Consider the following 27,512-nt stretch of genomic DNA (forward strand, 5'->3'; position numbering starts at 1 on the left):
TGCTCGCTGACAGGTTTCTACAGCTGGGTTGAGAATCAGTAGCCAAAGGATGAAAAATGCATGAAAAATCCAGAAACCACACATTTGAGGCTTTGCTGAAGATGAGTTGAGTAAAAGTGACTATATTTAGCCTGGATAAAAGATGGGAAGGGGATATGGGGGCTTTCCTGTGAAAGGCGCTTCTACATTGTTGCTGAGGCGCCAGGGGACAGGATAGGGACCATAGTGGGAGGGCAGCAACAGCATTTAAGAGAAGGAATTCCTAGTACCTTCAATTTGGATTCAGGCCTCCTTCTAACTCTGGTTCTGATGCTCTGAAAAAGCTGCACAGTAAACGTCTGACTGAGAATTCAAAGGGAGACAATTACTGGAATGCAATAAAACCTGTGATTTCAAATGAACGGCAACCAATTGCTTTCAGTTTTTTGGACAAGAAACAATGCGAAATCATGTATCCATTAGTGAGTACCTCTGGGGAGTGAGGAGGTTTTAAAAATTCACTTCATGGGCCTCACTTCCAGCCCAGACATCTGTACCTTAAACAATCATCTCAGGTGATTCACCTTTGATACAGGTGATGCCTGGACTCTGAGAAACCTCCTAGTAGGTCAGTCTAGTACATAGAATGAGTCCCTAAAACCTTCCCTGGCCACAGTGATCACTTCTCCTTCTAAAATCTCTAAAATGAGTCAAACTCATTTTAAGTTTCATATATAAGCTTATGTCGTTTTCCTTGCTATGCAGATATAGGTATAGGTGTGTTAACCTCCTCAACCAGTAAGATGGCACTTTACAGCCCTCTCTATGCTCAGAAAACACCAAGCAGACTACCCCACACACAGAGGGGCTCAAAGGATGCTTTTTGTTTTTGTTTTCTTTTGTTTATGGTGACATTAGTTAACAAAATCCAATAAGTTTCAGCTGCACACTTTAAGAGTAAGGCATATATATATTTACACAGCAGGCTCATCTCTTTTGAATGACCGATTAACACACATTCAACTAATTTTTCAAAGTCAGGACTGGTTAACCATTATCATCCAAAGTGACATGAGATTCTATTGAAAATATTTATTCAACTCAAACTTTATTACCTTTTAAAATATGCATTAAAATTTTTTGAAAATGTAACTCAACTGGTTGGCAGGGTACCTCCCCTGGCCCACTACTTCACTGTGAATGCATTAAATTCTGGACCATGTGGCTTTCAGCATGTCTGCTATAAAGTCAGAGTTTTGAATTCCTCAGTTTTATACAGCTGATTAGTTTTACTATTCTTAAACTGGGGGCCTACTATACAAAATCAAAATGAAGAAAAGTTGGATCAACAAGGAACCTTGAAGAGACCTGGTCGAAGCCCATCTTTTGTGAAGTAGATCCAATGTCTATGAGGAGCTCCTGCAGCTGTCAAGAAATAAAGAATTCAGGCTTCCTCCTGGAACAGTGCAGACTTTACAGAAAAGAATACTCCCTCCAACATGCTCCCTCCAACTTGCCCCCAGGAGGACACTGTATTAAGACCAGGAGGGTGTGCCAATGGTTTGGTATTTGTAAGTGGCCAGCTCTGCTCCTTATGTATGCAGGCCGCTGAGAAAGACTCCAAGAAGCATCGCTCTCTCTAGGAACTTCTGGCAACAGCAGCTTCTTTGTGACCTTCAAACCAGTTTCAGATAGACCAAGGTCTAAGGCAGGCTGCCCAACAGAAATATGATGTGAGTCATATATATGATTTTAAATTTTCTAGTAGCCACATTTTAAAAAGTAAAAAGAAACATGTGAACTTGCTTTTAATAATATATTTTATATAATCTAAAATATTATCATTTCAACATATAATCAATATAAAAAATCATTGAGATATTTTACATTCTTTTGTTATGTCAAGTCTCTGAAATCTGTTTTACATTTACCGCAAACATCTCAATTTGGATGCTAAGTCTTCATCAGAAATGCTTGATCGATATCTCGATTTTATATCATTTACAGCTTACAAAGCTAATTCACATATGCAAATTATTCCAAATGCACTTAAGAGTTTTCCAATAACCAAATTGAGAACTTCGTTTTAAATACAAATTTAAATTACTTAAATAAAATCAGAAATTCAGTTCCTCAGTCCCACTAGCCACATTTCAAGTGTTCAAAAACCATAGGTCACAGTCTGACCATCATCAGACTGGACAGATCTAAGGTGTCTTCTTCCCAAATTACTCTGTACCAAACACTTTCTTGTCTTAATCAGAAGTTATGAGGGCCTCCAAAGGACAAAAGCATGATTTTTGGGGGGTCGTTGTGAATAGCTGGAGGTCTTCTTGGTTCCACAATAGTGTATCACTTTAATGTCCTCTCTTAAGGATGAGTGGGAGTCTGCCAGGTATAACCAGGAGAAGGGAGGGCTCTCCAAGAGAAAAGGAGTGGAAGCAGATTCCTAGAGCACCTACTGTGGACCAAGCACTGCTCTGAGAACAGAATAGCCACTGTCCCACTTGGTCCCCACCATCTGGTGGGTAATGAATCATTAAAATGGATTTAACAGATAAGGAATCCAAGACTGATGGCATTAAGGAATTTGCCCAAGGCCCCACAACTTCCCTGAGAGACCTTTCCTTTCTCACCATGTCACAGTCAAGATTCAAGGATGAAAGAGGAGAAAGAAAAAGGTATCCTATGTTTCTTTACATTTAATACCAGAAAGAATCCAAGACAGGAGGACGCAGGTAACCCAGAAATGACCAAACACTAAGCCACCTGGATAACCACACACTGGTCTAAAAATGACAAGGTAAAAGGGAGGTAATGTTCTGATAACCCTAGTTTTTACATTTTTCCCCACTGAATAGGTACTTCCTCTCATGGTGCCACCTTACTGTTTACAGGGCCACTGGTACTGTGGTGGCCAACAGTCAGATGCTCAAATTCTATCACCACAGCTTAAAGCCCTAGGAAGCTTTTCTTAGCTCTAAGTTCACAAATCTCCATCCAGACTGGATTCAGTTCTTCCAGAACCCGGATGCCACATCCAAGGTTCCCACAGTAGGGTTGAATCAGGCAGGAAAAAACAATTTTCTGATCCAGTTATTAATTGAAGAGTGATCAAGTAATTGAAGCAACATCTGAGAGGAAATCTCTGCATATGAATACTATCATTTAACTCAGAGTTTCTTGGAGAGTCCTTCATAAGACCACAATAAAGTCATTTTCTAAAGCTTCTTCAGGCATTAGAAACATAAAGATTCTTCCTGATTCTGACTGAAAGGGAAAGAAGAGACAAAGGTGTTGAAGGTAGCAAGTTGGGAATGAGGGAGACAAATTAAGTGATCTTAATTTATAGAGAGAGGAAGGGTGAGGAAGATCGAAGAGCAAGATCAGATAGTAACTATCAGATTCAGAATCATCCCCTGAGACCTTCTTGCCTTGGGGGAGAAGGAAGTGGCCTTGCCAGCAGGTGCCCCTAGACCTGATGTCATCTTCAAGGCATCCCCCAGCTTGAGAACCGAAAGCTGGTTTGTAACTCGATAAGCTGCATATATATGGATTGCTTAGATTTCTGAGGCAGGCTGCAACTGCTGCCATGCCATGGTGTTCTGGGCATGGGAAGAGAAGAAATGGCATCTTGGGGAAATAGAGAGGGGAACAAGGTAGAACTCTAGTCCACCTTCTTTATTTCAGATGAAGATCTTGCAGCCTGAAAGGAGAGATATTCATCTAAAGTCAAGGTCCACATGGGATGCAGAGACCCATCTTCTAGAAGCCCCGATAAGCTAAGGGCAAGCCCTGATTCCAGGATACATAAGCCACCCTTACTAGGGCTGCTCCTGTAAGATTAAATGTTAAGAAAGCATCTCTACAATTACCTGAGGAGCCACTTCTTTGAACAGTAATCAAGGAAGATAACACTCTATCTCCCAATGTCCTGAGAGGATGTGGGCATAACTTCAGCTATCATGGGACTCCAAATTGCAAGCCCCTACCTCCAGTAGTAAGGACATGATAAGTTTAGTGATTCTATCTTAAAGATATGACTATAATGCATTGTATCTACTTAAAGAGTAAAATTTCTTTCCACCTTTGCAGTCTCTATGTTTGCAATCCTTGCGGCAGGCTATCTGTGATGTGCATTCCATTCTAGTTTAATGCTTATTCAATAATAAAATTGTTTTCTTTCTCTTCTACCTTGGTGGAGAGAGGTATTCCATGTTGGGAGGAGATTTTGCTTTTTATTTCTCCAACACTCCTCACAGAATCATCCCAACCTCCACCCAGACCTGACCTCCTTGAAGTTATTTCCAAACCATCTTCAACTAAAATGGGTACCATCATGGTTTTATGATGTAATTTACCCTATGAATGGGGAGGGGCACCCCCACAACTCATTCGGAGATCCTAAAGGATGGGACTTGGTCTTCTGAATGTCACTTGGGCCAGTCTCTTAGATCAGCCCAAGGACCACAAATGCTATCAAGGGAAACACTCCTGGCAGGTCGCCAAGCTCCTGAGCTTTCTGGAACCAACCTTTAGTACATACTGTGCCCTCTACCAGGAAAGCCTTCCTCTGGGTAACCACTATCAGAGCAGGAGCCTGGTCTTATTCTGCTCAGTATGTTCCCCACCACAGAGCAAGGCTGAATGAATGGAAACCTTTAACTCTTTTCTCTCAAAGTCAAAACTATCCCAACATTCAGTTTGTTTCAGTTGGAAACATTTGTCCCACAAGGAAATACTTCTCAAACAAAGAGTTTGTTTCAACTGTTACAATGAATACCTCCTTTCAACAGAAGAATGCTCATCAAACATTATTGCTATCACATAGGCAGCAGAAACACAGGTGGAAATATCCATGTCTTAGCCCTGCTGCTGGCTGATACTTCTTCAGTAGAAACCTGTCTCTCTGCAAGTCCCTCAGCCGGTTATAGCCTCCCCGACCCTTTCTTCCCTGAGATCCATTCATCTCTGTCTATCTCTGATAGGACACAACTGTCAAGGGCATCCTTGAGAGGAAATGTTCTTAAAACTGACTCCTTCTTGAGCCACAGACAGAGCATGCTTTTTGCAGAGCCCAGTCAGAAGTGAGCTGGAGTGTCCTACCCATCCAGATTGTAAGGCTGTCATTAAATATTACTGAGCACTAATGGAAATCTAACTTTATTTACCCCATTGGCTTGGCCTGGGTTACCAGAACCAGAAACCAATCCCACACGAAACGCTTTGGAAAAGAATCCACCAGACCACAGGCCCAAAGCTTGTGCTACTTAAAAACCTTAGAGCATCAGTCTTGGCGTGCCCCCAAATGCCCTGGAGAACATGTTCAAGCACAGGTGCCCGTAGTTGTGATTCAGTAGGTGGGGGATAGGGACTCTTCCCAGGTGATGCTGAAGCTAGTGGTTCCAGAATCACACTCTGCGGAGCCCTGTTGAACACAGCACCTCAGCCACCCATTGAATGACAGAGCCAGACTCTGGCTTCTTACAGGACTGATCTAGCCTCAAGGTGAAGCTCAGTGGTTCTTAAATCTAAATCCCCTAAAAAGCTGGTATTCTACCACTGAACTCAAAGCATGGGATTTCCCTCCAGTTTTCAAAGCAAATGAAACCTCTGGCACCATTGACTACTTGCTTCTATCAGAATCTAAAAGGATTTTATTGTCTCAACAAATTATATATATTTCTATTAAGAGTTCACTGATTCAACTGATATGACACATGATTGAGAAGTTGTACTGGCCTGGCTGACACAGCCAACACCACATGGTAGGACACCAAAATTCAGTGCACTTGGCCTCTAGCTCAGGCCCAACCTCCCCGAGGCATCTTCTTTGACGCCTGCAACCAGATGCATTAATCATTTAACAACATGCCCTTAGACCACTGGACAAAAGAAGGGCTTGGTTGCCTTCAAAACTCAGTGGAAATACTTCTCAAACAAAGAGTTTGTTTCAACTGTTACAATGAAAAAGTCCATTTGTGGACAAAATAAAATGGACACACACATTAGACCATTTTTAACCAAAGCAATGTATAATCTATTGCTAAATCATGTGGCATAAACAGTACAGGCTTTAGATTTTCCACAGAAGCAATCAGGCATCACAGGAGTGGCTACATCCTACCCATGCCTCTGCACTAGAGCCCTTTAGGATCTCCTACTCAAGCTAAAAGAATCGTAAAGTTTGGCCTTCCCACAATTTAATTTTAAAAATTTAATATGTATCTGCCCCGTGGACCTTGGCAAGAGCATATAAATCCACACCCTGACTTTGAACGCAAACATTGTGCCCATGTGCAGTGCACAGCTTCTCCCTGTCCTTTCTCCCATAGGTCACTCAATCAGGTGCTTCAAGCAGAGAGAAACAGGCCTGGAATAGCATCCCCTACAATGGAGTTTTTTACCAGCTTGTGATTTTTCTATCCTGACCTTTATTCATTGTATGCATAAAATGGATATGAAACCTGCAGATTAAAATATTCAATTTCATTAAAAAAACACTATGTTAGCTTCAAAGAGAGGTTGAGCCAGCACATCTGGATCTAATCATTGTAAAGTTCCACATTCTTAGCATCTTCCTTCTAGAGGGAAGGCAGCAGAGCATAGGGACAGAGCATTGGGTGAACCGAGATCCCTGGACCCTGACCCAGGCTTTGCCACTAGCCCAGGGGTCCCCGTTCCCCTGGTCATGGACCAATATTGGTCTGTGGCCTGTTAGGAACCAGGCTGCACAGCAGGAGGTGAGCAGTGGGCTGGCGAGCCAAGCTTCATCTGTATTTGCAGCTGCTCCCCAGCACTAGCATCACCACCTCAGCTCCATCTCAGGTTCTCCATCTCAGAGAATCTAATCAGCCATTAGATTCTCATTGGAGCACCGGTCCCTCGTGCCTAAAAGGTTGGGGACCGCTGCACTAGCCAGTGTGTGACCTTGGGCAGAGTTCCTGCCCTTTCTATGGCTCAGTTTCCTAAAAAGCTTCCTGGCCCCAACCCCAGGGCTAACTAGTAATGTGATTCAAGTGTTGATGAATTTATAATGACCTTTGCTTTTCCCTTTGATTTATAAAGATTCTAATTCTCCTGGCAGGAGACACGGCCATTGTTCCTTTCCCTCTGGGACACATTGCTCCTTTTTCCCTCCTCCCGGCCTCCACTCTCCCAAGCCTGGCTGTCTCTCTACTCCCCCACTGCAGCTTCTCTGAGCAGGGGCTGTGATGAGAAAGAGCCCCCGGGAGAGTTTCCCAAGTTGGCACTGAGATCTCTCCAACTAATGTCTAGCACAGCAGGCCTTTAGTTCCCCAAATAAGCTTCTAATTCTTTTTGGAAAAGTACATGGACACTTATTTCAAGCCATTTGGCAAGTGCCTCCCAGGGTATTTTCTCTGACATTGTGCTTGGAGAAGGACGATTTAAAAGTCTGGAGGAGCATTAGAAAAATCACACTCCATCTGATCCTGTCCTTGGATGGAAATAAAACAACTTCTTCAGGGAACCACCACTGGTATGATGTAAACCGCCACAGGTCTCCAAGAATTCAAATTTTCTGACGTTTACATTTGGACCTACGTCTTCTCCCAGGGACAGCGAGAAGGAGTCCTCACAGTGTTGATGGATGTCAAGAATTATGACATACTTGTGTGGTCCCAGCATTGCTCTACTGTCCCCAAGCATCTTTCTTCCCAGGTGCAACATTAACAGAATGGTGAGGGCCCTGACATCATACTGGAGACAGACCCTAAGAGTCAGAAAGAACCATAGTCAAGAGGATATGGGACAAGCGCACTCAATCTGGAGTCAGAAACTCAGAAGCCTGAGTTCAAATCCCTGGTCTACCATCTCTTCCAGTTCCCCAGAAGGGGTCATCAAACCTGTTACCATCACCTCCCTGGTTTAAAATGTTGCCAGGTGGCCCTGCCCTCTAGGCAAGTCCTGCCCCAAATATATTGTGCATACACATTCACCTCGCAAGGCCATGGTGAAGCTGATTCTTTAAAATGCTGATTCCAAATCAGTAGGTCTGGGTGGAGCCCAGGATTTCCTACAAGCTCCCAGGTGCTGCTGACGTTGCTGGTCCATGAACAACTTTAAATGGCAAGGACAAGAGATTTATGATCTAATCCAGCGTTTCCCAAACATCCCTGGTAAGAATCACATGGGAAAACTGTTAAATACACAGATTCCAAGGCTCCAAACCAGACCAGGGCAGGCCTGGTGAGCTGGTAATTAAACAAGTTCTCAGGTAAGTCTTATTATCAGAGAATTTTCACCTGGTCTTGTTCATCTGCATCTTTCATTCAAACCTCCCACACAGCCTGTGGGCGTCCTTGCTTCCTTTCCATTGTTCTCCTCAGAGAACTTTAAATCTAGTAACCTAGCTCCTGATTCCCTGGACCCTGTACAGTTCCTTTAAAGACCTGAACCTCTCCAAAATGTTTCCAAGCCCTAGAGCACTTGGGAAATTATCATCTTTATAGAGCCTGAGCTCTGGCAGCCTCCAAGGACTGAAGATGGCCTGGGGGTATCACTAACTCAGCACACCTGTAACCATAACCGCCATCCGCTTCTGGCTAGAAAGCTCTGCTCCCACCTCAACCTCATTAGTCAGTGAGCAAAACCAACCAGCACAGCTCTTCAATACCTCTCCCCACTGTTCTTAAGATGATCCAAAACAAGGAAGAAAATATAAACATATCAAACTCCTTTCCCGACATTGTCTGTCTACAAGAGTCAAAGCAGCACAAAGGCGAGAAACATAAACAGCCATTTACTCACCGTCTCTAACAATTATAGCTAATAACTATGTGTCCAGAAGCAGGCACTGTCTGCTTTACATCCATCATCCCACTGAATCTTTGCAACGATTCCGCAACATAAAGATGGTATGTTTGTTTTACTGATGAGGACACCGAGGTTTGTAGAGGCTGGGTGACTCGCCCAAGGTCACACTGTGCTGACCACTGTGGGACAAGCTCCCACATGTGACCCTTTGCAATATTCGTTCCTCTTCTGATTTGTTTTACTGCCTCATGTCCATGGATACCCTCCCAGACTGTGCTTTCCATGAGGCAGGGCTCAGGTCTGTTTTGTTCCAGGCTATTCTACCAAGCATCTTGTAGACACTCAGAAAAAGATCTGCCAAGCTGATCAATGACTCCAAAGCCAGGGCTCCTCATGATAACATGCTGCCCCCAAAACCATAACAAGCACATGGATGCACCCTGGTTTCAGAATCCCAACTGATAAAATGTGAATTTACAAGACATAAGTTGGAGAAAGGATAGTGAAAGTGCACTGGCCAGGTAGAGTCAGAAGGCCCGAAGAATTCTTCTCCCATTTCTGCCATGCTGCCGTCACATCTGGACAAGCCTCTTGGGCCTCTCTGCACTTCAGTTTCTCCATCAACATAATGGTTTAATTCATCCCTCAAACTTTTGTGAACCCCCACTGTGTACTAGATGTGGTGCTAAGAAAAAAGTGATCAAGAGGAATGAACTGAGAGGCCAATTCCACTCCTCCCACCCACTAAGCACCAACTAAAATAAAGCATACAGAACAGTTTTCAAACAAGTATGAAACAAAGAGAGCCCTAGGGGGTTCATTTGCATCACAAAAAGAATCTTTACTTAGCAAACAGATTCACAAAAAGGATGGCTAGAGTGACATATTCCCCTGATATATTTTTTTTGAGTCAGTTATGGAAGTATTATTATATACAGTAAATTTCATCCTTTCTAGATGTACGGTTCTACTGACTTAGACAAAGCCATGCAGTTCCTGCTATGGTGCTAAAAATAATTTATCTCTAACTTTTCAAGAATATGTTATATAAAATGATGTGGGCATGTATGGCTCAATGACACAAAATTAACTTTAGTTCCTCTTTTTAAAAGTGCAGGTTCCATTCTGCCAGAAGGAAGAAAATAAAACTGAAAATCTTGTCTCCAGGAGGGAAAAAAAAAATCAGTTTGCAGAAACATCTGCAAGGCATTGAGTATAGAGTTCAAAATCTATTGGTCAATGCAATTGACTCTTCTTACTAATAGGACAGAGTCCCTCATCCCAACCCTCCCCCTCTCATATGAAAGCATTTACCAATTTTTAAAAATATGCACACAGAGCCCAGGAACACAAACATATTTCTACCAAAGGTCACCCTTAACCAGTTGTGAAGTTTAAACCACAAAAACTCCTTCCGTTAACTCTAAAAGTCTCTAATAAATTTCATATCCTAACAATGTTCCAAAAAAATTTACCGGAACAAAGAATATAACCTTTGCTTTAACACTTACCTTTAAATGAATTGCATGAGCTTCTGTTGAAAAGGGAAGGATGGTTGTTCAAATAGAACTCTAACAATCTATTAAAATTACATCTACACTGCAGCGTGAGGTCTTGGTAACTTCAGACTAGACAACAGCATTACAAACCTGAAAATGGGAACAAGTGCTGCTATAAACAATCAATTTAACAGTGTTTCTAATCTTACTATGTGGTAAGCTTCTGGTAAAAAGCAGTACTAATTTCCAAGCCCTTGTACCTGAGAATCTTCTGATTAAAAAAACTACATATTCTTGGGCCCTACACAGACATAACAAATTAGAATCTCTGGGGACTGGGCAGCTACAATGTTGAACCTTAATCCCAGGTAATTCGGATAGTAGTGACCTAAGGACCACACTCTAAGAAATGTAGCCCTTGCTAAGAGATTATGTATATTTGCTATATAATCACTAAAATAAAGATGGTGAAATAACTTGAACATTGATCCTGAATATGGATTATAATCTACGGGCTAATGGCTGAGTCTTGGAAATGTCTGCATTATTCAGAGAGACTGTCATTTTAACAGATGAACTACATGACAACCTTTCATTAATGTTCAGTGGCCTGCTCTAAGTGTGGTCCCCAGACCAGCAGCTCAGAATTTTTGAGTTCTGCCTTAGAAAGAAAATCTCTGGGGGTGAGGCACAGAAATCCATTTTAACAATTTCTCCAAGTGATTCTTTTGCACTGTGCAAGCTCTACCATGTTTTAATGTAAACACATTTTATACCAATAAATACTTAATAATCACAATTTTTTTCCTTGCCTTGTCTTCTTGCTATTTTTATTTTTGCTTTGATAAAGGATGTGATGTTTATTTGCTACCACGTCACCCCAATTAATCCCCACTATGGTGCAACGTGCATCTGTGTAACACCGAAAGTTCAAGCCAGACTTATTTCCCATTAGCAGAGGAATAGTTAGCATGGTCTGGGGAGCCAAAGAGCTCAGACCCTGCCTATCAGTACAGTGGCAGGGATACTGTATAAGAAGGTGATCCCCTTGGGCTCAAAGGGTCCCCTGATTGATTCCAGTGAGCATCTTTTCATGATTCCTCCTAGGACCTTACATGCAAGCCAGCTGACAAAAAATCAAATGGAAACTTGGTGGTGTTGGTGGGTACTTCCCCCTTAACTATTATGTCCATGGTAGAGTGCATTAGTTCTCATGTTTTGGAGTGCATCAAAATCTCCAGAGGAAACAATAAAAAATACAGATTCCTTAGTTAGAACCTCAGCTTCTGATTCAGTAGTATTCCAGAGGGCCTCTCAAATATATATTTATAAGTTTCCCAGGAGATTTTTATGCATGTCAAGGTCTGAGAATCACTGTTGCTTTGGGAGAAACTTATGATGTGCAGTAGAAAATCTGAGTGTGAGTCCAACTTACTCAGTATTTAGTATGTAAACCTTGGTACACCTCAGCTCCCTCAAAGCAGAAATAAGAATACCTGCCTCACAGGGTTGTTATAATAGTAATATATATGCAACACCTCAGTAAAATGCAAAGTGCCAAGTAGAGGTCAGTAAAACTGGCAGGTACAGAATCCCACAACTACTACTATAGTTCCCTTAGCTTAAAAAGGGGGCCATCCTTCACTAATAGCATTTCACATAAACTTCCGATTCTGAGACACAAGTCAGTTCAACAATCTGTGTTATTCATTGAATTGTGTCCCCTCAGAAATATGCTGGAGTCCCAACTCCCCAATACCCTAGAATGTGACCTTATTTGGAAATAAGGTTTTTACAGAGGTGATCAAGTTAAAATGAGGATGTTAAGGTAGGCCTTAATTCATTATGACTGCTGTCCTTATAAAAAGGGGAGGGGAAATTTGGACACAGAAACAAACACGCATAGGGAGAAGACAGCCAATAACAAGCCAAGGAGAGAGGCCAGGCACAGATGCTTCCCTCACAGCCCTCAGAAGGAACCAACTCTGGTGACACCTTGATCTCAGACTTTTAGCTTTACAGAACTGAGACAATAAATTTGTTGTTTAAGCCACCAATTTGTGATACTGTGTTATAGCAGCCCTAACAAACTCCAACAATCTGTCAGTTTCCAATTAAAGAGGAAAGTATCAGTCTCCTGTTTCTTTTGTGAGGAATACATGGCCACCTGATGCTTCTCAGATTCCACTGGGCTTGTTCTAATATCTTCACCAGGTACATTCATAAAGCTCTGGATGAACTACTTGTCAGGTCCATCAGAGAGCCAGCTCTGGGGGTACAGGGTATGACTGCAGGCTCTTCTGTGCAGTCTTGAGCCTGCAGCAACTGTCACAAAATCAGAGATCCAAAACATCTGCAAATTCACCAGCAAGAACCAGCAAGTGATTTACTGTCCTCATAAAACTGTCCAAACTCACCCCTGCACAACCAACTCAGACTCCCTTTTCCTTCTGTCAGAGCAGCACTCATGGTCAGCTTCTAGCTTCCAGATGGTCTGAGAGTTGGGGAGCCACCGTCAACACTCGGACACCTAGGGACCCTGAGCAGGAGGACCCATAAAATCCCTCAAGGAGATGATTTTCTTAAACTGAATGCAGCTTTCATTTTTTACATAAGTAGAACAAAACATATTGGGAAAGTGCTCCCAAAGAAAATGAAAAGACCTTTTGATATGCATTAAAGCTGGAACCCTACACGGTCTCATTCAGTAACCAGAGCGGGTGTGGGAGAGTGAGAAATAGACTGTCCCTGTTGAGATGGCTGTCCTGTGTTAGAAAGGAGACATGTCTGTCCAGTATGCAAAGCCAGCAGGCATGTCCCCCACAGGGTGACTGTCCCCAGTGCACTGGCTACCTTTACCCACTACAAACCCTTCTGGGGCAACCTGTCCTAGGAACCTCCCTAGGGACCTTGAAAAAAAACAACAACAGGTGTTCATCTCCCACTCTGAGATGCCAATTCAGTGAGTCAGGTGGAGTTGAGGAACCAGCATTTTTAAGGAGCTTTCCTGGCGATTCTTGTGCACACCACCCAAGACTAAGGACCACAGCCCTGAATTAAAGTCAAGGTCCAACTGAACATTCCAAGAAAAGGAGAAAGCACAGCTTAAGGTCAGGAAAGTGGGATTCCAGTGCCAACTTTGCCAAGTGACCCCAATATGCCTCATCCTTCTGAGCCTCAGCTCAGTTCTTCCTGTGTTAAAGGGAGAGGCTGACCTGGAACGTTTCAGGGCTCCTTTTTTAAAGATAAACTTCCCTTGACAAAGATATCTGCCCTTTCTTCCTAGATGTATTAAACCCAACTGCTTTGTGGCTGCCCCTCACACTGACCTTGGCTGACATCTTACCCATAGGGAGAGCTCCTTTAACCCTGTGGGGGAGTGTCCCAGAGTGACAGGTGCTGAGCCCAATAGAGAGCCCTTCAAGGAGAAAATTAAGCCTCTTAAAGAGCCCTCAACATAATCTCTCAAACCCAGGAATAATCCACACTCCCCTTGAAGATTTGCCACGCATGACCTCGGGCCACACGCAGGAAATATCTTCGCTTTCATCAAACTAGGTCCTAGACAAGGTGTCAAGTAATTAAATGGACTGTCTTGAAGCAAAGCAAACAGAAAAAGAGAGTTTTAATTTAAGCACACAAAGCTTTGGGGCTCTCTAACCTAGCTGCTTGAGAAAAGTGCTGAGGGAAGCATGGAACATCTTACCGATCTGCAGGAATTCACTCTGCCATATATGAAAAAGGAGACATCTCTCTCTGCGCTCAAGTGGACTCTGGAGACAAGTGATACACCAAAAACAATTCACCAGAACATTAAGGTCGATGATAAACACTTCAGACAAGTGAATTTACCGTCTTCAATTCAGTGACAAAAGTTACCAAGCAGACTGCTTAAGTGCCCTCTTCAGAGATAAAAACAGAGAGGCAACCATTTGTCTCCATCTAGCTGTCCTCTGCAGGTGCCCTCTATCACTCAACAAGTATTTAGCAAGGATGTGTTTCACTCATTCGATACTTGAACCCCTAACTCAACACATGACTTAAAAAATATTGCTCCCATGAGACACTGCTTTTCCACCTCAACATAACTCGCTTCCTTAATTTAGCTTGAATCGGAATTTTACTTTTTCTTGCCCAACACTAACCTCTGTAACCAGCAAGTTTTCTTCATCAATTACTCATTAAAAATTTTTTTCTTGAATACCTACAATGTGCCAGGCACCTGGGGACACAGTGCCAGAGATGGTTTCTCTCATGGAGCTTACATTCTAGTGCCATCAGACATTCAATAAATAAATCACATATGTAACATCAGGGAATGATAAATTATATAAAAATAAAATAGGAAGAGGCTGAAAGTGGAGGCTAGGGGATGCCAGGGAGACCTCTGAAGAGGTGATAATGAGGCTGACTCTTAAATGAAGTGATGTGTGAGAGAGTACCTCCAACCTTCAAAAGCTGTAATGAGGAGATCCAGCAGGAGAGCTAGCGTTACAGTGGCCAGGCCATAGGCGAACCAAGTGAAGATCATGGCGTGAACACCAGGTGAAGAAGGGTCTCCAAGAGAGAGCAAGCAGCTAGCTAACTGCTGCTGAGAGGCCGCAGAAGATGACAACAAAGAGTGGGCCACCTGGATATCGCTGTGCGGTCTTGGTGAAGGACGGAGCCAAAGCTGAGCTGGAGTGGGTTCAAGACAGAAAGAGAGGAAATGAAGCTAAGAGTAGGATGATTCAGAAATATTTACTGGAAGGGAGAGTAGAGGAATGAGAGAACGACTGACTGGAACACAGGGTCAAGAGTGTTGCTGCTGCTGCTTTTTCCTTAATATAAGCACCTACAACATGTTTCTCATGATAATCCATGAGAGAGAAAACTGGTAGAGAAGCGAAAGGAGACACATACGTGAGTGAAAGTCTTGCACGCCAACAGAAAACGGGATCCAGTGCACATATGGTTACACTGCACATGTGGTTATGGTGCAGGTAGAATGGCAGATTTGGCATGGGAAGATGGTGAAATTAGTTTCTAATTGCTTCCTTTTCTCAGTGAAATAAGCCAAGTCATCAGCTGGGAGTGAGGTGGGGATAGAAGCATAGTAGACCTGGCTGTGCCAAGAGACCCCCTTAAGGTTTGTGGTCATAAATCAAAAGTGAGACAATACAGAAGGCTGCATGTTTTCTCCAGCCAGGTTCATCAGCCTGGAGCAGGAACAGAGTGGGCAGAGGTGGGGTTTTCCCAAGAAAGTAAGATGAAGAAAGGGTTAAAGGCGTTGATAGTGTACACAAGCACCTCAGCTGGGGCTAGGGAGGGGTGATGAGGACAAGAGAGGGATGATGAGCAAAGGAAAAGTGGACAGGTCACCTGGTTAGAGGCCCTGGTAGGGTGAAGGCTAGGTGGGACTGAGTGCTAAAGGGAATAAGATGAAAGAGAAAGGGTGAGGGTCAGACTGGAATGCTTGTCACTATTTTGGTGGAGGTGCAGTTATTGTTCTATAACCATGTTTTTCAAATGATAGGTTGCAAGTTTTGTGGGTAGTAAAATCAGTTTAGTAGGTCATGGCCAGTAATTTTTTTATGAAACAGAATAAAAAGTATTAGTACATTATGCCAAGTAAGGGTGAGGAAACCTGATTCGGTTGCATATGTGTTTGTATTGGGTCATCACATAAAATGCATTTCTCCTATAAACTGGGGTTAAAAAAAACTTCCAGGACACTAGGACAATGTTTCTCAATTTGGCGCTGCTGGCATTTTAGACCACATAATTCTTTGTTGCGGGGCTGTCCTAACCAGAACACCTAAATGCTAGTGGTGTCCCTTCCTCTCCTCAAGTCGTGACAGACAAAAATATCTCTAGACATTACCAAATATACTCTGCATGGCAAAATTGCTGAGAACCAGTCATCTAGAGAAAACCATGAGAAGGATAGTTGAAGTAGGGTTTCCCTACTTTCAGATAACTGAAAGAGAGCTGGTCAAGGGACTGAGTTGGCAGGACAATCTGTAGAGATGTTCAAGTCACCAATATTGTCAATGAGAGGAGGGACTGTGAGCCAGATGAACAAATTCTTCAAAGAATAAACAAAGTGACCCAGAGGACAAGCAGATGAATGTTCTCTGCCCTGGCCATGCATCGGAATTACCTGGAGAACTTACCCGCCAATGCCCAGGGCCCACCCAAACCAACTAAATCAGAATCCCCTGGTGATTCCAATGTGCAGCTAGGATGGAGAAACCCACAGAAGATGCCCACTCTACAAGGCCCAGCTTAAGAATGACCTCTTCATGAAAATTTCCCTCCCGTTTTGCTTTTCATATACTCTACTACCACGCTCAACTTTGCTGTTTATAACTTACATGAGAAATCATTAGAAAAGAATAAAACGTACTAAAATTAAGTGGCTAAAAACAGAACAAGTGTTTGTTTGCTAAAGAATTTTAGAATTAGAGGATCCACTAGTGGGAAGCGGAGCCTTTTAGGGAATATCTTGCTCTTGAGCTTTGGGTCATCCAAGCCTCTCAAGGACATCCAGACAAGTGAGGGTCCCCCAGGAGAGCCAAGCACTTATGTGTCACTGATAAGCATTATTTGAAATGTGTCCCCTATGGCGACACTGTAATAAACACGTTGAAATTAATGGCTGTTGCATTTAATTTCCTCCCCCCCCAAAAAAAGTGCCAATGACCAGATTACAACAATTTAAACAACATTTATCATCCAGTCACCATTTTCTTCACAATACTCTTCATATGTAGCCAACTTCTTATTAAAAGAAATCAATGACATCAAGTCTTGAATATGTATGTATGTATGATGAAAAAGCAAAAAGCAAAAAACAGGAACCAGAGAATCTCTAACAGTCTTCACTTTTCCATGAGAATCCATTACAGAATGTTTAAAATAATACCCATTAATTCTGATCTTCACTGGTGATGAAACATATACATCTAGCTGTAAACAACACTAAATCCACAAACACCTTTAACAGATACAGACAACAGTTAAGTAATACAACCCAAATATTTATTTTTCCTCAGTTTGGTGAAATTGATAAAATTGAATTATCTTGCCGTGATTGGCATTCCAACTTTCATCCATGATGGGGCAGAGCACTGGCCGGACAAGAACAGAAGATCTGCAAAACAGAGGAAGCTGTTTCTCTAAACCAGTAATTCTCAAAGTGTGGTCTGTGCCCAGCAGGATAAGCAAGACCTGGAAACTTATTAAAAATGCAACTTATCAGACCCCACCCAAGACTTTAGAGAATCTGAAACTCTGGCTCAACAATCTAGGATTTAACAAGCCCTCCAAGTGATTCTGATGCATTCTGGCTTGGGAACCACTGATTGAATCTAAACTATGGTTTTCAAATTGTGCATCAGAGCCCTGGCTTCCAGTGGATCTCCCACCAGCATTCATGGGGGCACGTGGTATGTACTTTTTAAAACATGGATGGTGGTTCCACTGCTTCTGAAAGTTTGGTTTTGACAGTAACTGCCAAGAATTCATAAATTTTATCAAATTTCAAAAGTCACATTAGGAGGCAGAATTGAAAATGGTACAGGTGGAGCAACCAGCTAAGCTAGGGATAGCGTGGAAGAAGACCTGGGTTCAAAGGCCAACCCAACCATTAAACAGCACCTCCCTTAGCCTCAGATAGGAAAACCAAGTTTGAGGAGATGCTGCTGCTTCAGTTGGCCAGAGGACCTCCCCTCCAAGGGCTGATACTGGTCTTCCCTTAGAAGAAGATCAGAAAGTCGAGGAAAAGGAGAATGCCTGCTAAGAGCTTTTGTGGTCTTTTATGTTCACTACTCTCCTGAGGGATTGAGGCAAACAGCTTTTCTTGAAACCATCTTTTACACTGAAGGGAATTTACTAAAAATTGGGAAATCTCCGGATTTTAGAATATAATTCACTGAAAGTTTCCAAAGAGATGAGATTGTTGCAAGCATCAGAGAAAGCAAGCCCAGCTTTTTGTTTCCAAAATGGTTCCAGATGAGTCTCCTACTCATTAATCAAATAATATTTTAAAGTGTTTTCATGTAGAAAATCTTGTGTGTTTGAGCAGGTAAACCATTCGAGGTATATATAGAGCAAGATAATCACTCCTTACTCCCCACTAATAATTTTAAACAATATTAAGTTTTGTGTGTCCTTACGCATCTTTCTCCAAGGTTGCACACATAGGACTTCTTTTTTAAATCAGAAGTAGGATCATACTGTATGCGAGACTCTGCAACTCCATTTTATTTACATTTAATATATCATGAACATCCCTCACAAAATAATCCATAGTATGGATTTATATGTATACTTTATTCTATTCATCCTACTGATGGACATTCAAGTTGCTTCTAGTTTATTTACTTTAATAATCCTGAAATAAACATCCTCACACACAGATCCTTACATGCTGATGTTTTTATTTCTGTAAGACAGGACCCCAAATATGGGATTGTTGGGTCAAAAGGCAGGCATGTTCCAAACTTTCATCAAAACTGTCTGCATTCCCCACAGGCTGCAGCAATTCATTTTCCCGCCAAGAGTCAGAGAGTTGCCCCCTCACACACATCCAACAGAGGATGCTACCAACCTTTAAAATGTAGATCAACTGGATAGGCAGAAAATTAATATCCCTTCGTTTTTAAATTTGCATTTCTCTGACCATTATACAGGTTGATAATCTATTCATTTGCATTTCTTCTTATGGAAATGGCCTGTTCACATCCTCTGCTCATCTTTATATTGTGTCATCTTTCAAATGCTATTTAATCACACACTCATCACTCCCCCGCCTCCTCGTCCCCAATCTATTAGATATATAAAGTACAAAAAACATTACCCCCTAAAAATTCAGTGTCTGAGGCAAGGGCAGGGGGTGTCTTCTTAGCATGAAGTACATGATAACCCCTCAAAAACAATTGCTGAATAAGTGAATAGTAAACAAGGAAAATTTTGTTTAAGATTGCACCTAGGTGAGTAAAAAAAAATATAAACATTCGTTTCTTGTTCTACATATTCAGAATAGTATCACTTTAGCTGAAATTAAACTACCAGTTAAAAGAAAAACGAAACCATGGTCTTGGCACTGACTCTGAAAATACACTGTGAAATGGGTGGCAGTCTTAATTTATAGCTCAGAGTGACACATAAATAAAGACTCTCACAAGTGAAACATTTTGCACCCAGCCTTGTCCACCAGTTGTCATTCAAATGGCACCTAACACTAAGCCAAGGGTTATTAGAATGGCCAATGGACAAGAGAAGCCTACCTTAAGCATTTTGTTTCTTTTTCGTTTTTTACCCCCACCCCTCTTCAAGACTCTTTTTTGCCTTTCAAAATCTCTTGCTTTCGGAGGAGGTGTGGGGAGGGCCTGCAAGGCAAGTTTGACAGAGTTCAGATTCCTTAACTCTTTTAACTTTAGGCAAAACATCTGGTTATACCCACCATTTATCCCCATTATTTGTAATAGTTCTCTTTGGCTTATGTTTTAACTAGTCTCCTCATTAAGTATAAACGTAATAGGATTAAAAAGTTCTGGGGGAAAGTACTGTAATTAAAAAGGCACCAGTAGGGTATGTTAAGCTGTAATTCTGGCCCTGCTTATTAAGTTTTCCTTCTTGTCTTTAAAATTTTTTGTACCCAATAAAAATAACTTTGAATTATTTAACACTTCTTTAGTACTTCCTGTATTGGCCAAACACCACCCAAAATCTCCAAGAAAACATATGACTCAAAAGTTTTGGAGCAATAATGTCACAGATCACAAGTCTTAGACACTGTCCCTAGAGTCTGGGCATGCCACATACACTACAACACACACAACACAAGGCCTAGTAAATTGAAAGGCAACTCTCCAAAATGCATAGGCATTTTCTAACCTTTTGAAGTTACAAAATCTTCTTAATAGGAAAAAAAAATACAGTAACTTTGATCAAGCCATGAATAGTAAGAATCAGGCAAGAGGCAACAAAGCCTAATTTATACCACTTTGTTAAGAAAGGCATAAAAAAGATAGATATCAGTTGTAACATCTCTGTTACAAAGGATCATGAGTCCACTATGAACAATTATACACCAACAAACTGGATAACCTAGAAGTGGATATATTCCTAGGAACATACAACCTACCAAGACTGAATCATGATGAAATAGAAAATCTTAACAGACCAATTACTAGCAATGAGATTGGATTAGTAATCCAAAAACTTCCCCCAAACAAAACTCTAGGACCAGATGGCTTCACTGGTGAACTCTACCAAACATTCAAAGAAGAATTAAAACCAATCCTTCTCAAACTCTTCCAGAAAAACAGAAGAGGAAGGCCAGCATTACACTGATACCAGAACCAGATAAGGAAGCCACATACACGTACACACGCACATGAAATTATAGGCCAATGTCCCTGATTAATATAGATGCAAAAATCCTCAACAATATATTATCAAGCCAAATTCAACAATAGATTAAAAAAGATCATACACCATGATCGAATGAGATTTATGACAGGGATATAAGGATGATTCAACATCCACAAATAAGTCAATGTAATACTACACATTAACAAAATGAAGGATAAAAATCATATGATATCTCGATAGAAGCAAAAAAAGCAGTTAACAAAATTCAACATCTATTTATGATAAAAACTCTCAACAAAGCATGTATAGAGGGAACATACCTCAACATAATAAAGGCCGTATACGACAAGCCCACAGCTGACATCATACTCAATGGTGAAAAGCTGAAAGCTTTTCCTCTAAGATCAGGAACAAGACAAAGATGACCACTCTTGCCCTTTTGTTCAACATAGTATTGAAAGTCCCAGCCAGAGCAATTAGGCAAGAAAAAGAAATAATGGTATCCAAAGTGTTAAGGAAAAAGTAAAACTGTCATTATCTGCAGATGACATGATATTATATTTTAAAAAACCCTAAAGACTCCATCAAAAAATTGTTAGAACTAATAAATGAATTCAGAAATGTTCCAGGATACAATATTAATAAACAAAAACCTGTTGTTTCTTTACATTAATAATGAACTATCAGAAAGAGAAATTAAGGAAACGATCCCATTTACAAGTGCATCAAGAAAAATAAAATACCTAAGAACAGATTTAACCAAGGACGTAAAAGACCTGTACACTGATAACTACAAGTGACATTCACATAAAAAAAATCAAGGAAAACACAAATAAATGAAAAGACAGTCCATGCTCATGGATTGGAAGAATTAATATTGTTAAAATGTCCATACTACTCAAAGCAATATAAGAATTTGATGCAATCCCTATAAAAACTACAATGGCATTTTTCATAGAAATAAAACAATCCTAAAATTTGCATACAACCACAAAAAGAACTCAAATAGCCAAGGCAAGCTTGAGAAATAAGAGCAAAGCTGGAAACATCACACTTCCTGACTTTAATCTATATTACAAAACTATCATCATTAAAACAGTATTGTATTGGCTAAAAACATCACATAGATCAATGGAACAGAACAGAGAGCCCAGAAATAAGCCCATGCATACACAGTCAATTAATTTACAACAGAGGAGCCAAGAACATGCAATGGCTAAAGGACAGTATCTTCAATAAATGGTATTCAGAAAATTGGACAACCATATGCAAAAGAATGAAAGTGGACCACTATCTTATGCCATACACAAAAAATTAACTCAAACTGAATAAAGACTTGAATGTAAGGCCTGAAACCGTAAAACTCATAGAAGAAAACATAGACAGTAATAAGCTCCCTGACACAGGTCTTGAAAAGGATTTTTTTGAATCCGACACCAAAAACAACAGCAATAAAAACAAAAATAAACAAGTAGAACTATATCAAACTAAAAGGCTTCTGGATAGCAAAGGAAACCATCAACAAAATGAAAAGGCGACCTAACAAATGGGAAAAAATAATTGTAAATCATATATCTGGTAAGGGGCTAATATCCAAAATACACGAAGAACTCATACAACTCCATAGCAAAAATGAAAAAACAAAAACGAAAACAATCCAATTAAAAAGTAGGCAGATCTAAAGAGACAGTTTCCAAAAAAGATATACAAATGGCCAACTTGTACATGAAAAAGATGTTCAACATCATTAATCATCAGAGAAATGCAAATCAAAACCACAATGAGCTATCACTTCACAGCTATTAGAATGGCTATTATCAAAAAATACAAGAAATATCAAGTGTTGGCAAGAATATGAAGAAAAGAGAACTCTTGTACACTGTTGATGGGAATGTGAATAGGTACAATCACTATGGAAGCCAGTATGGAGGTTCCTCAAACAATTAAAAATAGAATTACCATAAGATCCAGCAATTCCAATTCTGAATACTTATCCAAGGAAAACAAAAACACTAATTTGAAAAGATATATAGACCCCCATGTTCACTGCAGCATTACTTACAATAGCCAATATATGGAAACAGTCTAAGTGTCTATCAATGGATGAACTGATAAAGAAATTGTTGTAGATAGGTTCATCAAGAAAAAAAGGACCCAAATGAATAAAATCAGAATGAAAGAGAAGTGACAACCAACACCACAGAAATACAAATGATTATAAGAAAACACCATGAACAATTATATTCCAACATATTGGACAAGATGGAAGAAATAGATAAATTCCTAGAAACACATAATCTTCCAAGACTAATTCAAAGAAACAGAAAATCTAAACAGACCAATAACAACCAAAGATATCGAATAAATAATCAAAAAATTCCCAGCAAACAAAAGTCCTGGACCAAATTGCTTCACAGATGAATTTTACCAAACACTCAAAGAAGACTTAACACCTATCCTTCTCAAACTATTCCAAAAAATTGAAGACGAAGACTCCCGAACTTATTTTACAAGGCTAACATTACCCTGATTCTAAAACCATCAAAGGCACTACCTAAAAAAGAAAATTATAGACCAATATCCCTGATGAGCATAAATATAAAATCCTCAAAATATGAGCAAACCAAAGTCAGCAATACATTAAAAAGATCATATACCATGATCAAGTGGAACTTACTCCTGACATGCAAGGCTGGTTCAATACCTGCAAATCAATCAACATGATGTACTGCATCAACAAAATGAAGGATAAAAATCATATGATCATATCGATAGATATAGAAAAAGCATTTGACAAAATCCAGCATCCATTTGTGATGGAAATTCCAAAATATATAAGGAACTCATACAACTTAAAACCAAAAAACAAACAAATAGTCCAACTGAATGGGGAGTGGATCTGAATGGACATTTCTCCAGAGAGGTCATGCAGCTGGCCAACTGACAAATGAAAAGATGCTCAACATTGCTGGTCACCAGGGAGGTGCAAATTAAAACCACGATGAGATGCTACCTCATGCCTGTTGGAATGGCTATCATCAATAAATCTACAGACAACAGGTGTTGGCAAGGATGTGGAGAGGGGGAGTTCTCACGCACTACTGGTGGGATTGTGAATTGGTACAGCCACTGTGGAGAACAGTATGGAGGTTCCTCAAAGAGCTGAAAATAGAACTACCATATAGCCCACCAATTCCACTTCTGGGTATTTATCCAAAGAAACCCAAACCATTAATTTGAAAAGACATGTGCACCCCTATGTTCACTGCAGCATTGTTTCCAATGGCCAAGATACAGAAAAGACCTGGGTGTCCACTGATAGACAGGTGGGTAAAGAAGATGTGGTACATAAGCCGTGGAATATTGCTCAGCCATTAAAAAAGAATGAAATCTTGCCATTTGTGATGACATGAATGGACCTAGAAAGTATTATGTTAAGTGAAACGGTCAGAGAGAGAAAGACTAATGCCATATGATTACACTTATATGTGGAATCTGAAGAACAAAATAGAAGAACAAACAAAACAGAAACAAACTCATTGATACAGAGAACTGATGGTTGTCAGATGAGAGGGGGGTTGGAGGGATGGGTAAGGAAGGAAGAGGAATTGAGACATACAAAATGCCAGTTGTAAGAGCAGACATGGGAATATAGAATACAGCATGGGGAGTACGGTTAATAGTATTGTGATGGCTACATGTGGTATCAGATGGGTGCTAGACTTGTCAGGGTGATCACTTCATAAATTATATAGATGTCTGGTCACTACGTTGTATACCTGAAGCTGATGCGGTATTGTGTGCCAGCTGCAGTTGTAAAACAATTTTTTTTAATATGAAAACAAAGAAATTGTGGTATATATGTACAATAGGATATTATTCAACCATAAAAATAATCAAATCTTGCCATTTGTGACAACATGGATGGACCTCAAGGGCATTACACTTAATGAAATAAGTCAAAGAAAGGCAAATATCATTTGATCTTCATTCTATGTGGAATCTAAAAGAAAAAAAGCAAGCTCATAGACACAGAGAACAAATTGGTAGCTGCAAGAGACAGGGGCTGGGAGGATAAAACGGTGAATTTTTGGAGGGTAAATAAGCTGAATTAAAATTTTTTTAAATAGATAAATAGTATGGTAGAAAACTTGGGAGTGAAGATTAAAGGGTTTACAATAAAACTTTTCTTTTTCTTTCAGCCTGAGAAAACTTTTCAAAAGTTCATTTTTATTATATAATGTTTAACACATGCACAAAAATATGTGGCATATGTAGTTATAAAGCATAATGCTAAAATGAATAAACACATTTATAGATGTATAGAATTATTTTTCTGATTATAGTTGGTAAAAATTTATATTGTTCACCAACTGTAACCATCTTTAATCGGAACTAATGATATGCTGGGAGGAAGGAGTGGAGGAGTACGGTAATCCATATAATTTAGAGATATAAAAGACAGAAACTGGATTAGAAAATCACATACACACGCATTAGTCACACACACACACACACACACACACACACACACCTCTTTGTAAAACCTGACTTCACTTAAAAATAATCTAGAGAAGTGTTCGAAATACCTGAACAAGTATGTTTAGCAGTAGGTGAATTCAAGACACACACATGGCCTATTCCTGTAAAGAATATCCACAGTAACTCACTCAACGGGTCAACTAAAAAAGTTCACTTTCCCCTTAGAGGTAGAAGCACAACATCAATACCAAAATTAGAGGCTCTAAGAACTCTAGTGTTTCCTCGATAACCGCAGCGGGTACAAAGGCAGAGGAACACCAGTGACTTCCTCAATCTGAGGAGCTCCGTGTTTCTGTAATTCAAGGTACCACCTCTAAACACTAGGAACTTTACGAAACGTCAGAGGCTTTCTGCAACTGATTTGATTCTCTCTTAAATTAGTTATGCTAATTTCAGATCAATGTACCTTGGGCTCTTGGTGTTTTCCACAATTCTAGGGCTCAATGAAAAAAAAAATCGTATTCAAGTATTTCTCCTCTCTCACAGCCATTTGCCACATCCACCGCCCCGCCTCGGTTTTTGCATAGGTATCGCAAATCATTAATCAAGGAAGAATGGCTGACATTCACACTGGAGGCACTTAATGAAGAGGACAAGAAAGGAGCAGCTTAATTCCTGATATCACAGGGCACATCTCAAAGATAAAAGCTTTCCCTCCCTTCCCCACCCTATCCCTAGTTTCTGTGAAACCCTGAAGCCTCTCCAATGATGAAGCCCCAGAGTGCTGACATGATCTCAAATACTACGGCATCATTTCAATAAGACGCCAAGGAGAAAGGCTGGCACGTTCCTACGCTCAGCTGACTGTAGGTCAGCAAACACGCCCTTCCTCTAACCCTTCACAAAGCAAAGATCACAATCAATTTCAAAAGTAAAGATACCTCAGCGACCCACTCCTGAGAGGTTGACAACTTCAAGCTCTAGAAAAGGGAAGACAGCGCACAACCTAATACACACCCAGGTAGCATTAGAAGCCAAAGTAGATGGTACTTGGAGCACCAGAGTGCTTGTAGTTTGAGCATCCATTTTTCCAGGACCTCATCCCTACCTTCCTATCTTTAGCTGTGTCTTGGACAACGCCAACACTTCAGCTCATTCCTCCCTCACTTTCTGGAAGTAACCGGAGACACAGGGATTCTAGATCAACTCCCTTCCCCAAGTCACTTCGGCTCTTCACGGGCAGCAAAAATCCAAGTTTCCCCAGGCGGCACTGAAGCCCCAACTTCTGGAAACGCCCCCTTACCTCGCCTCCACGAGCTGGCATAGCGGCAACAGCAGAGCACGCAGCCGCAGGCGCTGCTGCTGTCGCCGCCGCAGCCAAGGCGGCAATAGGAGGCTCCGGCTGGTTTGGGGCCCCGGGGGGGCGACCGCAAGCCAGGCCTTGACCCGCGAACCCGGGAGCCTCTTCTCCCAAAGGGAGTGAGCTCACGCGCCCCGCGGAGCGCCGTGGCGAACCCCGGCGCCCGGGAAACGCTCTGCACCGGGCGCCCAGCCGGGAGACGCCGCCAAGCGCTCGGCTCCGGCGGAGCGCCGGGGCAGCGGGGGCGGCGAGGAGGGGGGCGTGTTCCCTGCGCCTCCGAACCCGAACGCCGCGTCTCGGCGGGACGGAGGCGAAGGAGGCGAGCGGGGCGCGCGGTCCCTGACGGCGGTTCTGGGCCCTCAACCCGGGCTGGACCGGCCTGGCGACGCGCTGCAGCCCGCGCGCCCTTGCGGGGACATCCGTCTGGCTCGCCCTGCGCGACCGCCTTCTCGCCAAACTTTCCGGGCGAAAACCGCTCCTGCCTTTCCCGCGGGGGCACCGCACTATCCCCGGGGCCCAGAAACTGTCCGCCCCTTCCCTCCGCAGCCGAGACCCACTAAAAATATGGCGCCCTCGAACGTCGTTTCTCGGCCCCCTCAAGGAATCCCGAAATGCCGGTCTCCAGGACCCCTGGCTCCAGTGGGCGCGAAATTTCAGCTCGTGGGGCCGATGAAGGAGAGAGCGCCGCTCGCCCAGTGCGACACTGATTCCAAATTCAGCGGCATTGAATCCAAATCCTGCTCTCGCTCTCCGTCAGGCGCTGCCCGCGTCCCTCAGCGGCCAGTAGTTTGCTGGTGGCAAAATTGCCAAGTAAAGAGAAGTCGTGGAGTCGGCAAGTCTGAGAGTCCGGGACTGGAGAAGGAGCTCTGCACCCGCCGGCTGTCTTTGCCCGGAGCCTCGGCCGGAGACTTGTTTGCAAAGTGCCGCTAGAGTCGGGGCGGCCAGTGCTGGAATGAAGCCGCTCCGCCCGCGCCAAGTCTCCTGGAGCGGGGGCCCGGCCAGGGACAAGGGGACACTCCAGGCAGGCGAGGCTGCTTTTCCAAGCCCAGTTA

At 41.8% G+C, this 27,512-nt stretch overlaps 1 protein-coding gene across 7 annotated transcripts in view; it reads right to left on the bottom strand.

Annotated features, from left to right (window-relative positions):
- The window catches only part of TLN2 (talin 2), a 386,133-nt gene that overhangs the window by 358,127 nt on the left and 494 nt on the right, over nucleotides 1–27,512 (bottom strand). Inside the window, exon 1 of one of the 7 annotated variants that reach the window (XM_039865407.1) lies at nucleotides 27,018–27,149. The exons of 5 other annotated variants lie outside the window; for them this stretch is intronic. The gene's annotated coding sequence lies outside the window, so the exon portion shown is untranslated. Of the gene's footprint in view, nucleotides 1–26,403; nucleotides 26,423–27,017; nucleotides 27,150–27,512 lie in introns of those variants that run through there. One more of the 7 variants, XM_039865409.1, reaches the window with a different exon arrangement.

This window comes from Pteropus medius, unplaced genomic scaffold (genome assembly GCF_902729225.1).
Source record: "Pteropus medius unplaced genomic scaffold, Ma_sr-lr_union100, whole genome shotgun sequence".
In the NCBI taxonomy this organism is placed as follows: Eukaryota; Metazoa; Chordata; class Mammalia; order Chiroptera; family Pteropodidae; genus Pteropus; species Pteropus medius.